We start from the raw sequence: 12,316 nt of genomic DNA, 5'->3' as shown, positions 1-12,316 counted from the left end.
TAATCGCGCTCCTCCATCTAGCAATCTGATGGACAAGTCTGGGTTTGGGGGTTGCCAGGAGAACGGTACTTGTCTGACTGCATTGTGCCAAGTGTAAAGTTTGGTGGAGGGGGATTATGGTGTGGGCTTGTTTTTCAGGAGCTGGGCTTGGCCCCTTAGTTCCAGTGAATGGAACTCTGAATACTTCAGCATACCAAGAGATTTTGGACAATTCCATGTTCCCAACTTTGTGGGAACAGTTTGGGGATGGCCCCTTCCTGTTCCAACATGACTGTGCACCAGTGCACAAAGCAAGGTCCATAGAGACATGGATGAGAGAGTTTGGTGTGGATGAACTTGACTGGCCTGCACAGAATCCTGACCTCAACCCCATAGAACACCTTTGAATTAGAGCAGAGACTGAGAGCCAGGCCTTCTCGTCCAACATCAGTGTGTGACCTCACAAATGTGCTTCTGGAAGAATGGTCAAAAATTCCCATAAACACACTCCTAAACCTTGTGGAAAGCCTTCCGAGAAGGGTTGAAGCTGTTATAGCTGTAAAGGGTGGACCAAAGTCATATTAAACCCTATGGATTAAGAGTGGGATGTCACTTAAGTTGATATGCGAGTCAAGACAGGTGAGCCAATACTTTTGTCCTAACCTCTTTATGCCCACGGTTTAAATGATTAAACCTGAAATGTCCAGATTGATAGATCAGTAACACTATTTTTTATGGTTTTTAGGTGATGTAAATGTGTCATTTTGAAGAAATGAAGCCTGAAATGTCAAATCCTGAAGCTCCACATAGTGGTCAATGATATCCGCCACTGTCTTAAGGTCATTTGCCCATAGTTTGTATTATTTACTCTATCTCTTTTAGGTTTTCAGATGATTCGGTGTGATGCTTTTAAGAAATGAAACCTAGAATGTCCACTGCTGAAGCTCACCTAGTGGTCAACAATAGCTGCCACTGTCCTAAGCTAATTTGTCCATTGTTCAAATTAGTAACCGTTTCCCTGTTGTTTAAGTGATGTAACTGTGTTGTTTTATGGTTTTCAGGTGTTCTGATATGTTGTTTTTAAGAAATGATGCCTAAAATGTCCAGTGCTGAAGCTCCACATAGTGGTCAATGATAGCTTTAGCTGTAGTTTAAGTCGATAGCTTCATATCCCTGTGCTTTACAGGTGATGTAAACAGGAGATGGAAAATTAAAGGGGACATATTTGACCTTTTTTAAGATGAGTTTAAATTGGTCTCAGAGGTCCCGCAAACATGCCTGTGAAGTTTCATGCTGATGAAACACTCTAATATAGGATTTTTGCATGTCTAGAAACCGCTCTGTTTCAGCCCTTCTCAGAACGAGCTGTTTCTGTGTCTGTGGCTTTAAATGCTACTGATCCGTCTGACTCCGCCCCTGACCACACCCCTCTAAGGAAATGGATGTGGCACTCCTTTAGGTTACAATGTTACAGATGCTTTTATCCAAAGGACCTGACTGGGATTTGAACCATCAATCTCCCAGACAAATGGGGGCGGGGCTAACTCCCCACATGACATCATGAGGGGAAATCTGTGAACGGCTTGTTTTGGGACACATTTTCTGAAAGGTGGAGGCACAGTGTCGTCGAAACCAAATTAAAATATCGGGTTACATTTCAGAATAAAATCCTCCGTGTTGACGCCAGACTAATGCCAGACCGTATTTCCTTTCTCTACATGGACAAAAAGTCATAATGGGAGCCAATGGGATGTAGCAGAGCCCGTAGTCAACAGGTCAGAGGAGCAAGAGGAAGCACATTTATTTATAAAGAGTTAGTGACCCATGGTAGAAGCACAAAAATCCACATGAAAGGACAAAACAGAGACAAAGATGGCTCCTGCAAATATGGCCAATTCATACAAAGGGGATGACTTATCTCTTATCTTAACTCAGTGGTTCTCAACTTTTTCCGCCTGTGACCTACTAAAATGTCAAGTTTGAGGAAGAAAATAGTCATCCACAATTAGCATGTGATGCTACATCCACTTTTTGTATAAATTACTTCAGAAATAACATCAAAAAATCAGCTGCTTAAGTTATTAAAATGTATGTAATTTGCACCAAAGTGCTCAATCTAAATCTAAATGTAAACCCAGAGCTGTGTCTGGTCTGTTTGTGTTGTTTGTCTGGATCAGTAAATACTGTTATTGCTGTGAGTCCAGAGCCAACGCTGCAGATCGTTCTGAGTTTCCCCAACATTGAAATCAAACATCTGACTAATTACAGATGTGAACCATCAAAACCAGAACCTGTGACGACCCCGAACGTGGCCTTCCGGTCACGACGAGGACGCTGCCTCATTGTGGCTGTCAGAAATAATAATTTTCTGTAATTTCAAACATCCAAACAGAGCGAACCAAGTCAGGAAACAAAGCTCTGAAAACAAACCCTCGGAGGCCGCGGAGAGCCTCCCCACAGAAAGCTGCTGCCATCTAAAAACAGCCCGTGCAGCTGGCGGCCGCGGAGAGAGGCGTGCTTCCAATGCTTGCAGTTTACCCGTGCTAAATGTATGGAATCAGGCGCTGGCTAAAAACTACAATTACAGGTGATATACAGATTGAAATCATAGGGAAGGCTTTTTTTGTTGAGGAAAATTGTCCTAATGAGTGGTTTGGGCGATTCGCAGGGTGGAGGAGACTGTGAATCTTTTCTCTTCAAGTGTGTGTGTGAGCGGTGGAGGGGGGGAAACAGCTGCACCTGCTGCTGCGGCACACACTGCCACAGTTAATGATATCGGATGATATCATTAGGCAAAGTGCTCATAAACAGATGTTGGAGGCGCTGCCTGAGCAGTGTCAGCTGAGCTGCACGGCGTTTGTGTGAACGTATTATTTATATAGGGCGTTTAAGTTTGTTATGTTAATGAGGCCGCTGTTAGCATGCAGCAGGAGAACGGCCAGGATTAAAGTGCACCTTGGAGCCAGAGCTCAGAGGAGACAGAGGTGTGAGGACCGGTTTAGATCAGACAGACAACATGAGATCTAAAGCAGATCGAGAATCTACTCCAGATCTGATAGAAACAAGGAAAGCCAACAACCCTCCAAATACACACAGATCCACAGTGGAGAATCAACACGTGCACAAGATCTCACAGAAAGAGATCAAACATGACTCCAGAAGAAAAACAAACATGCGGCAACTTCGACTCATCTTCAGTGAGACATTATAAAGGCACCTGTGTTGTTGCAATAATTCCACAAGCTGCTCTTCTTCTTCATCAAAACATGATTAAGTGCCCCAGGGTGCTCTTCCACCTGACAAAACACGATAAAGTGCTCTCTAGGGTGCCAATCTAGGAGGAAAAACACTTGAAATGCATTCTAGGGTACTGTTCTACCTGACAAAACATGCTACTTAAGGGTACCCCTCCAGTGGCCATGATATGATAAAGTGCCCTCTAGTGTTCCCTTGCCGTTCACAAAAGATAGAGTGCCTTTCCATTGGACAAAACATGATTATGCCATCTTAAATGCCTATCAACAGACAAAACATGATAAAGTGGCATCTAGAGTGCCCTTCCAGTAGACAACACATGATAAAGTTCTCTCTATGGCATTCTTCCACTTGACAAAACATGCTAGAGTGCCATCCAGTGTTCCCTCCAAGTTCACAAAAGATAGTGTGCCTTTCCATTGGACAAAACATGATTATGTCATCTAAAGTGCCTATCAACAGACAAAGCATGATAAAGTGGCATCTAGAGTGCCCTTCCACTTGACAAAACAAGGTAAAGTGCCCTCTAGCATGCCGATAAACAGATAAAACAAGGTAAAGGGCCATTTTGGGTGCCCTTTCAGTGGATAAACATGATAAAGTGCCCTCTAGTGTGCCTATCACCAGACGAAACATGATAAAGTGCCCTTTAGCGTGCCTATCATAAGACAAAATGAGATAAAATGCCCTTTAGTGTGCCTGTCTTCAGACAAAACATGAAAAAGTTCCCTCAAATGTGCCTGTCACCAGACCAAACATGATAAAGTGCACTTTAGTGTGCTTATCATAAGAAAAAAACATGATAAAGTGCCCTTTAGTGTTCCTGTCTTCAGACAAAACATGAAAAAGTGCCCTCTAGCGTGCCTGTCTTCAGACAAAACATGAAAAAGTGCCCTTAAGCGTGCCTGTCATCAGACCAAACATAATAAAGTGCCCTCTAATGTGCCTGTCTTCAGATAAAACATGATAAAGTGACCTCTAGGGTGTTCACCCTGAAACCCCATCAAGGTAGGCTTCTAGTAGACAAAACAGGGTAAAGTGTCCTCTTGGGTGACCTTCTAGAAGACAAAAGATAATAAAGCTCTCTCAAGGGTTCCTTTCAATAGACATAACATGGTAAAGTGCTCTCTAGGGTGCTCTTCAACTTGAAAAACGTGGTAAAGTGCCCACTTGACAGTATCCCTCCAGTTGACAGAACATGGTAAAATGCCTTAAGGTGCCCTTCCAGTAGAGAAAACATTATGAAGTGCCCTATATTGTGCGTATCAACAGATAATACACGGTGAAGGATCCTCTAGGATGCCCGTCCTGTCTCCGGATAAAACATGATAAAGTGCGATCTATGGAATTCTTTTCAGTGGACAAAACATCACTAAGTGTACTCTAGAATGCCTTCCAGTAGACAGCACATGACAAAGTGCTCTCTGTGGGGCTCTCCCACTTAACAAAACACAGTAAAGTGCTCTCTAGAGTGCCTATCAACAGATAAAACATGGTAAAGTGCCCTCTTGGGTGCCCTTCCAGTGGATAAAAAATGATAAAATGCCCTTTGAGGTTTCTATCATCAGACAAAACATGATAAAGTGCCCGCTAGTGTGCTTATCAACATATAGTACAAGGTTAAGTGCCTTAGGCTGCCCTACAAGTCAACAGAACGTGATAAAGTGCTCTCTAGGGTGTCCTTTCAGTGGACAAAACATAGTACAGGTCCTAAGTGTGCCCTTCCAGCCAACAAAAAATGTCTAAGTAACCTCTAGGGTGTCTTTCAACAGATACATGGTAGCACTTTACCAGTACATGGTAAAGTGCCCACTTGGGTGCCCCTCCAGTAGAGAAAACATATTGAGGTGCCCAAGGGTGCCCTTCCAGCCAACAAAAAAATATCTAAGTCCCCTCTAGGGTGTGTATCACTGGATAAAAATGATTAAGTGCCCTCCAGGCTGCGTATTAACAGATAAAACATGATAAAGTGCCATCCTCCAGTGCTTCTTGCAGCCCTGGTTCCTCTTCTGTTTGATTACAGATGTCTAGTAAAAGTTTGGTGTTGACCTGTGTTTCTATTCCACCACTTTAATATTCATCCGTTGTAATAAGTCTTTTTGTTTAGGAAATTACAGCATAATTGAAAGGAGGTACAAGTATAATCCTTAAATATGTGACCATCTTTTTTCTTTGAACGTAAAGGTCAAAGATATTTTGAAAGGGGCTGAACATTGTGGGTACTTTTTAAGTTGAAAACATTCTGACAACACTGTACACAAATTCAATAAAATAAGAAAGGCCTAATGAAAAAGTTGTACATCACAGTTAACTGAGTTTAACTTACCTGAAGAGCCACTGATTGGTGGAGGCTGACAAGAGGGCGGGACATCTTGTGAACACTGATATGATGCTGAGGCTCCAGGCAGAAGTGACGGCTCCTGTGAAAAAAGTAACAAGAGAACAGACAGTTGAATGAGTTTGTGACTTTCTCTGGAGGATTTAACTTCCAACATCAACTCTTTTCTTTAGGACTTCAACCCCAGCGTTGGCTGCTTCAGTGCCTTGCTTCATCTTTCGATCCTTTTCAAGGAATCAGATGCCTGATATTTATTCATGTTGGGTTTAAAATAAAAACTGTAATCATTTACATCATTCACAGCTAATAAAGTATAACTGCAGTTATGATAACCCAGAACACATCAATAATCAAAGTGTATGGCTCCTACTTAGAACAAATCAATGACAAAACTGCAATAAGCTTGTCTTTAAAACACATTTATTCCACGTGACACCCGTCAAACTGATCTAAAAGTTTTCTAACTCGATCATAATGAGAAACACGAAACTTTAAAACAATAAGACAGTTACTATAAGAAGCAAACTGTATGAAAACACATAAACTACAAGGGCAGTGTGCCTTTAAAATGTTATCAAGTGGTGAGATGCAAGGAAACAGAAAATATGTAAGCAACTTCTATTGATTGCTTTAACTAGAGACAAACAAATCAATGTTAAGTCAAGTTGTACTCAGAACATATCCTCGAAAATTATCCTAACAGAGGTCTTTAAATGCCATGTTTGAGTATCTTATAACTTAAAGAGTAAAAGGAGGGGTTTGAGTGACTAAAATGTTGTTTTTCAGTCTCCATTTCTGATAGTTGCCTCTCTCAGTCTTCACTGAGCTGTGAACAGGTGATCTTAACGGAACTCTCAGTGGTGTTTAGTGCCCTCAAGTTTGCCTGGAAGGCAGCGGCCGCCTGTACTGTACTGATCCAAACTTTTATTTTATTGAAGCATAAATACTATGAAACTATAGATTTCTCCTAAGCTGAAACACAAGTATTCTGTTGTTAAAAAAACAGTATGGGTATGTTGGTATGAGTATGGTATGTTTCCATTGTGTTTTATAAAATGCTTGATCTGTTTGATTTTAAATCAGTTCACTGCTAATCAAATACCTTTATAACAACAGTCGACAGTGTTTTGAATGGTATGGAGAAAAAAAAACTGCTGCAGTCCACCTCTAAGGAAGCCCTGAGTGTGCATGTACATACCTTTTTTTTGTTTGTTTTTACATTGGCTGTCCTGTAAAAATGGGTTGATTCCTTGGAATTGAACATGTCAAGATTTTGAGAAATCAGTGAAAAGGTACTGGTGATGAAAAGTAAAAAGAGTGAAACCAAACACACATTTTAGTCTTTAAGGACTTCCCTATTTGATCATGCATGCATGCATGGATGAATGGATGCATGAAAGGAAGGATGGATGGATATATTAATGGATGGATGGATGGATGTATGGATGGATGAACAGATGGATGACGGGTTGGATGAATGAATGGATAGATGGATGAATATATTAATGGATGGATGGAAGGATGGATGTATGGATGGATGAACAAATGGATGGATGGATGGATGATGGATAAATGAATGGATGGGTGGATGGATGGATGGATGGATGCATGAATAGATGGATGGATGGATGCATGGATGGATAGGTGGATGGATGGATGCATGGATGCATGAATAGATGGATGGATGGATACATGCATGGATGGATAGGTGGGTGGATGGATAGATGGATGGATGGATGGATGGATGCATGCATGGATGGATGGGTGGGTGGATGGATGGATAAATGAATGGATGCATGGATGGATGCATGGATGGATGCATGGATGGATGGATGGATGAACAATCAGATGAATGGATGCATGGATAATTGAAAAATGGATGCATGAATAGTTGATGGATGGAAGGACCGATGTGTGGAAGGATAGATGCATGGATGGATGGAAGGTGGAAGGATGCATGAATGAATGCATTGATGGTTCACAGATTGTTGGGTTGATGCATGGATACATGATGCAAGTGTGGATGGATGGACTGATGAATGGATGGATTGATGGATAGTTTATTGATCTTGAAGGAAAATACAGAAGAAAAAAACATGAAAACCCTCTGTGCAACTCTCCACACCTCGGAGGCGGAGAGCTTCCCACGTCAGTTTTAAACAGCACTCGTACACGTGTTAACAGATTTATGTAAAAGGTTAACGTCTCTGTGTTATTCTGCTCAGGCGCTGCCATTTTATCACCCTCCCTCCCCTCCTTTCTCTCCTCCCCTGTTGAAAAAAAGCAGGGGGAACAGGCGCCCATTTCCCTGCCACCATTATGCTCATTTGTCGTGTCAGGAGAATGACAGGCCGGTTGACTCTTCCCCAGATACGACCATTAGGTAACGCTCTGTCATCTGACAGCCAGGCATTCTGCCGCTCCCTAAAAACCCCCTAATTATTTCCTTCGCCAGAGACAGGCGGCGGCGGGAAGGTAATTTTTAACCTTTCACGTGCACCTGGGGAACCCTCCTCCGGGGAGCCAAGGTGCCTGTGTGGCATTCAGTCATCAAAACATGACCTTTTATGGCCGTTCGGAGAGCAGTTGGCACCGGGTGCCACGCGCCGGCTAATGCTAATGTTGATGACTAATTTATGCATCAGCCGACCGCATCTGCAGCAACTTTAGGGGAGCAACAATGTGTGATAGAGCGGTGAGAGGAGGGGGGAGAACAAGCAGAGGTGAAAGGCATTTTGGGGGACGGGGTGGGGCTTTGGAGACACCCGGTAGCCTGGCACGACGGGGAATAGAGGGGCTAATTATGTTGCAGGGAGTACGTTCAGCGTGACCAGCGAGCCTTTTTAGAATTTGTCGAGAGCAATCTGACTAACGTGGCTGACCTTTACTTTTTTAGCCCAAATTGCAGGAGACCAGAGAGCATGCAAGATGTCTGCATATTCTCGCACATAATTGTCTTTTTGTGGTGCTGCCGGACGTCCAAAATCACCTTATAAGGAGGGCATCATTGTGTTATTCCATGTTTACACTCAGAAACATAAGGAGGCATTTGTAATTTTGGCAACTGAATAAAAAAGAAGAGCACTATCCTCATGAAAAGGCAACTCTTGATTCCTTACATCTAAAACTTGACAATTAACTATCAACTTACCATTTACTAAGACTTTTGGGGTATAAAAACTCGATGAAGCCCACCTTTTAAAATTAAATTCCAACTGCAACAGCTGCAAAAAGGCACCTCAGTAAGTTTTTGTATTCAAGTTTTAAAGGCCACAAACTGCAAGTGCACCAAGTTTCATGTCTAACAAATAAAGGCACATATAACATGGATAAAATCCATAAATAAAAGCAACTTAAGGGTTGCCAAGTTATGGAAAATCCCCCATTTCACTTGTGTTTATCATCCATTATGTCGTCTTCAGAGGCACATCACTTAAACTCAAATTAATGCAAACATAAAGCAGTAAGAAAAATGGATTACCAACATTTATAACCAAATTATCCCCAAAGAGTGACTCAAATGCATCATGCATGCCGCTTATCTCCTTAAAAAGCCCCAGGGATTCTCAAACTTTTAAGCCTGCAATCCGGGACCCCCACTGTACCTGAAAGTGGTTGACAGCCATGCACGTCTAGGAATAGTTGTGCAGACACTGCCACCAAAAAGGGGAGGAGCTTTCTTGGGCCCTGCCAAGCCGGGGGCCCATGGAGGTCAGCAAAATCATGGTCCATTGTAAAGTTAATCTATTATAACCATATGTCATTTTTTAAATGAATAATAACCACTATTATCAAAGCAACAAGTAGGCTATCTTTTTTTACTCATTTGCCATTTTAAAAGTGTAAAACCGTATGCTTGAAAACAGAATTAAAATAGGTTAAAATGGTAAAAATGGGTTAGAAATGGCAAAATTGGCGGAAAAGGTTTTGGGACAGAGGAAACTGATTAAAAGTGGCAAAATCAGAAGTGGCAAAAATAGATAAAAAGTCACAGAAATAGGTTAAAGTGGCACAAACAGGCATAAAAAAGTGACATAATGTGTTGAAAGTGGCAATATTGGCCTAAAAATGGCAGAAATTGGCGGAAAAGGTGGTGAAATTAAATTTCAAAGTGATGGAAATGGGTTTGAAGTGGCAAACATAGGTGGAAAAGGTGGTGAAATGGGATTAAATACTGTGGCAAATGCGTTTAAACTGGTGAAAAAGAGTTAACTGAGGCCAAAAGAGGTAGAAATTGGTTAAACTGACAAAAATGGGCATAACAAATTGTGAATGTGGTGAAAATGGCTTTAAAAGCGGTGAAAAGGGGTTAATAGTGGGCTAACAGAGGCAACAACAGGCCGAAAACGGCGGAGACTGGTTTAGAAGTGACAAAGTAGGTCAGAAAAAAGTTGTGAAAACTGGTTTAAAGTGACAAAAATGGCTTAAAAGTAGAAGAAATTAGCAGAAAAGGTGGAGAATTGCATTTATGGTTGCAAAATTGGTAGGAAAAGTGATGAAAACTCATCAAAACATGGCAAAAAATAGTAAAGAGAGGCAAAATGGGTACAACGGTGCAAAATTAATGAAAAGTGGCAAATAATAGTGGCAAATGTGTGGGAAAATGGCCAAAAAGTGTCAAAAATAAATACTTTCAACATTAGAGCACAATAACAGTTTAACAGACTTTTGAGCTCCAAAATGAGGGAAAATGCTGCAACTAATTCCTGAGTTATCATGTTTTTTTTTTTTTTACAAGATGTGATGAAAAAACACAAAATACAGGCTATTACTGTCAGACAGTAAAATAGGACCAGACATTTCTATCTACATGTTTAGGGGCCACAAACTGCAAAACTGCAACAAACTTTATACATTTATGAAAAAAAAAAACACATATGAGCTTAAAAATCCCATTTATAGCAGTAATTTAGTAGATGTTACGTCATGAAAAAACTTTTGCTTGTGTTTTTCCTCTAGCAAAGCACAAAGAACAGTGGTTAACAGCTAGCCTAGCTTAGCACAAAGACTGTAACAGTGGTAAACAGCTAGCCTAGCTTAGCACAAAGACTGTAACAGTGGTAAACAGCTAGCCTAGCTTAGCACAAAGACTGTAACAGGGGGAAACAGCTAGCCTAGCTTAGCACAAAGACTGTAACAGTGGTAAACAGCTAGCCTAGCTTAGCACAAAGACTGTAATAGGGTTAAACAGCTAGCCTAGCTTAGCACAAAGACTGTAACAGGGGGAAACAGCTAGCCTAGCTTAGCACAAAGACTGTAACAGTGGTAAACAGCTAGCCTAGCTTAGCACAAAGACTGTAACAGGGGGAAACAGCTAGCCTAGCTTAGCACAAAGACTGTAACAGTGGTAAACAGCTAGCCTAGCTTAGCACAAAGACTGTAACAGGGGTAAACAGCTAGCCTAGCTTAGCACAAAGACTGTAACAGGGGTAAACAGCTAGCCTAGCTTAGCACAAAGACTGTAACAGTGGTAAACAGCTAGCCTAGCTTAGCACAGACTATAAACAGGGGTAGCTAGCCTAACATCTACCAAAAGCAGACAAACCTAGCCTAAAAGCATCAATAAACATCTCTGCATGCTGTCCAAACATGAAAAGAGCTGTTTAGCAGCTAAAGTGTTAGCTAGGCTGCTGTGACTGAGTTTTATAAGTCAGCTTCTTCTGGGATTAACATGCTGACTGCTAACATGTCTGCTTTATTTACATGTTCAATGCCTCTTAAATGACTTATTTCACCTCAAACTAAATTATTTGTGTCATTAACTTTAAAGAAGTGAAATGTTTGTAGCTCTCCATCATGTTACCTGCTGCTGAGGTGTTCAAACTTCAAACAGCCAAACAGGAAGTGAGACCTTCCACTGGGCTTCATAGTGGAGGGAGAGTGGACTGTACCATTCAGGGGGGTAAGAGAAGGGAACAGTTTGATGGAACAGTCCTTGAATGTAAAAGCAATAAACAAAGAAAACTACTGGTTTGTGTGGTGAATGATTTTCCTCCTCAAGGTCCTTTGGAATTTTCACGGAAATTTCATGGAATATTTGGATATTTGTAGAAATAAGTTATGATTTCTTTGGGTGTGTTCATGTGAATTCTGGAAATCTGGATTTTTTGGTAAATTTTCAGGTATTTAGGTAAATTTGGGAAATTTATTTGTATGTTATTCGTTTTTTTATTTTCATTTTTTTTGGTTGGGCTGTGTTTTTGGGTGGTATTTGAAATCTTTAAGAATTTTCATAAAAATTTTAGGGAATTACTTTGGTTGTTTGGTGGAATCTGCTAATTTTCTGCCATTTTCATGGAATTTTGTGGATTTTTAGGAATTTGTTTGGGATATGGTTGATAAAGTTGGTCGTTCTCTCAAGAATTTTAATGGAATTTGTTTGGATACTTGGGGGATTTGTTTGTAAATTTTCAGGCATGGTTATGGAAGTTTGGAAATTTATTTGTACATTTTTTAGGAATTTGTTTTATTTTTCTTGGAGGGAAGTCTTTTCAAAAAGGAATTTCAGGGATTTTTTTTTTTTTAATTTGAGGAAATTTTTCTTTGAAAGATTTCAAGCATTTTCACAGAAATCCAATTTGGGAAATTTATTTGTTATTTTGGGAATTCGACTGGATATTTTGGAGAATTTTCTTAAAAAAAAACAACTATTGTGTTGTCATGGAAATTTGGTGTCTATTTGAGAGTTTCAATGGTTTAAGTTCAAAATTTGAGGAAAATTTGCTTTGTTTTATTTATTTATTT

General features: G+C 40.6%; 1 long non-coding RNA gene across 1 annotated transcript in view; it reads right to left on the bottom strand.

Moving 5' to 3' along the window:
- The window catches only part of LOC121506215, a 100,514-nt gene extending 94,857 nt beyond the window's left edge, over nucleotides 1–5,657 (bottom strand). Inside the window, exon 1 of the long non-coding RNA XR_005991626.1 lies at nucleotides 5,561–5,657. This is a non-coding gene — a long non-coding RNA (uncharacterized LOC121506215). The remainder of the gene's footprint in view (nucleotides 1–5,560) is intronic.
- Nucleotides 5,658–12,316: the final 6,659 nt, after the last annotated feature.

This window comes from Cheilinus undulatus, linkage group 24 (assembly GCF_018320785.1).
Source record: "Cheilinus undulatus linkage group 24, ASM1832078v1, whole genome shotgun sequence".
Lineage (NCBI taxonomy): Eukaryota > Metazoa > Chordata > Actinopteri > Labriformes > Labridae > Cheilinus > Cheilinus undulatus.
The sequence above is the reverse complement of the archived record's forward strand: the minus strand, read 5'-3'. Positions and strand labels throughout refer to the sequence as shown.